General features: G+C 41.5%; 2 non-coding genes and 1 pseudogene across 2 annotated transcripts; 1 reads left to right on the top strand and 2 right to left on the bottom strand.

Annotated features, from left to right (window-relative positions):
• Positions 1-282: 282 nt before the first annotated feature.
• On the top strand, positions 283-2,058 carry LOC149004897 (putative xyloglucan 6-xylosyltransferase 3 pseudogene; annotated as a pseudogene).
• TRNAF-GAA (transfer RNA phenylalanine (anticodon GAA)) lies at positions 730-802 on the bottom strand. The gene has a single exon. It is a non-coding gene; the product is annotated as a tRNA-Phe (tRNA).
• Positions 814-884, bottom strand: TRNAG-GCC (transfer RNA glycine (anticodon GCC)). The gene has a single exon. It is a non-coding gene; the product is annotated as a tRNA-Gly (tRNA).
• Positions 2,059-2,403: the final 345 nt, after the last annotated feature.

Here is a 2,403-nt window from a genome sequence, read left to right as displayed (position 1 = left end):
ATCTCACCCATCAAACCTTGAAGCCACACCGCTTCTTTACAAGCTTCGGTTGCCGCCATGTATTCAGCTTCGGTACCCCTTTGTAGATCGCCCCTTATCACGATCATCACAATAACTAGCATCCACATAGCCTTGAATTTGCTCTCCACATTTGCTAAATGTGATAGAGTAGTCACTTGTGCCTCTCAAATATCTAAGCACCCATTTTGCAGCCTCCCAATGCTTTTCTGAATACTAGATATGACCCCCCCCAAAAAGGGGTCAAGGTCGGCCAGTGAGATGATGGGGGATAAGCTTCATCGTCGAGAGGGTGTTCGAGGGGGAGTTATTGTCTATCGTTGGCCTCTATGGTAGAATCAGTAGTTGGGGAGGCCTAAGAGGCGGTGGTTTACCCTGTGGCGAATGTAAGCGGTTCGAGTCCGCTTATCTCCAGCTCGTGAACTTAGCCGATACAAAGGTATATATATGATAGCACCCAGGATTTGCATACATCTACTCAACACACCAACCGCATGAGCAATATCCGGCTTAGTTGGATGGATTGGTCTTGGATAAGAAATGATGGAAAAAAAAAGAAACTAATAAGAAATGATGGAAAAAAAAGAAACTAATAAGAAATGATGGAAAAAAAAGAAACTAATAAGAAATGATGAAAAAAAAAGAAACTAATAAGAAATGATGGAAAAAAAAGAAACTAATAAGAAATGATGGAAAAAAAAGAAACTAAAATGCGGTGAGCGTGGATCGAACACGCGACCTTCAGATCTTCAGTCTGACGCTCTCCCAACTGAGCTATCCCCGCAATCATTATCTTGCACCAGCCGGGAATCGAACCCGGGTCTGTACCGTGGCAGGGTACTATTCTACCACTAGACCACTGGTGCTTGTTGTTTTAAAGTGCATAAAAAACTAAAGTGTGTGAAACTTTTGATGGTACTTTTTCATGTTAATGATACCAAACACCTACCCATGTTAAACACTAAGTGGAACCCACCAAATTCAAATTTGAATTCAAAAAAAAGATAAAGTGATTTTCATCACTAAACCCAACACATACCCCAATCTTGTCAAAGGTAAAGTTCGAATCTTGCTTGTTATCGGGTCTCGTCCAAACCCTTGTGACAATGCAATTGGGGATCATTATCTCCTCAAGTCCATCGAGAACAAGATCGATTACTGCAGAATCCATGGCATTGAGATCATTTACAATATGGCTCTTCTCGATAAGGAGCTCGCCGGTTACTGGGCGAGCTGCCCTTGATTTGACGCTTAAAGCTGTCTCACCCGGAGGTGGAGTGGATCTGGTGAATGGATAGCGATGCCCTCTTCATGGATATGGTGTTTCAGCTTCCTCTGTCTAAGTATGTCAAGTATAATATGGTAATCCATGGTTACCCAGATTTGCTGTTCAAGCAGAAATCTTGGGTTGCTCTGAACACTGGCAGCTTTCTCTTTTGGAATTGCCAGTGGTTTTTGGATTTGCTCGATGCTTGGGCTCCCATGGGTCCCAAAGGTCCTGTTAGGGACGACGCAGGGAAACTCTTGACTACCCAAATTTGCTGTTCGAGGCTGACGATCAATCCGCCTTGATCTACCTTCTCATCTCCCAGAAATAATGGATGGATAAGGTCTTCATCAAGAATTCTTTCTACTTACATGGCTACTGGGTTGGTTTAGTGGATACATATGAGGAGATGATGGAGAAGTACCACCCTGGGTTGGGTGATGAGAGATGGCCATTTGTGACTCATTTCATGGGTTGCAAGCCCTATGAAAGCTATGGTGATTATTCAGTGGAGAGGTGCTTGAAAAGTATGGAGAGAGCTTTTCATTTTGCAGATAACCAGGTTCAAAAGTTGTATGGTTTTAGGCACAGGGGCTTGTTGAGCCCCAAGATCAAGAGGATCAGAAATGAGAGGGCGACTCCTTTGGAGTTTGTAGATCAGTTTGATATTCGACGTCCAGTTCATAGAGACACTGATCCAAAGGGCACATGAGGAGGTTCTTCCCTGTTCCATTAATCGTAAGTTAAATGTATCATCAGTTAAAATGCAGGTCTCAGGTCTCAAACTTTGACTACATTTGAAAGTTAGTGATTCTGTTTGTTTTTGTTTCTACAAATAGTTGCATACTGCTTTGCAAAGCACAACAGTATTTTCTTTTATTTGTTTTATTCATGATTCCGTCCTGGACAATCTGAGAAAAATACTGTCTAATTCTTTTACATATCAATACTTGTTTTGGATATCCCAGTGAGTGTATCTCTTCAGTCATTTTCAGTTACTTATTTTGGCTTCATTCACTCCAATATTTGAACTTCGAACGAAAATGACTTGAGCCAAGAATATTGGACAACGTTCATTAATCCTGTTATTGGATTGATTCTGTTTTATAAAACAACAC

Source organism: Hakea prostrata, chromosome 9 (genome assembly GCF_041222555.1).
Source record: "Hakea prostrata isolate BN-2017 chromosome 9, UWA_Hpros_2, whole genome shotgun sequence".
In the NCBI taxonomy this organism is placed as follows: domain Eukaryota; kingdom Viridiplantae; phylum Streptophyta; class Magnoliopsida; order Proteales; family Proteaceae; genus Hakea; species Hakea prostrata.
The sequence above is the reverse complement of the archived record's forward strand: the minus strand, read 5'-3'. Positions and strand labels throughout refer to the sequence as shown.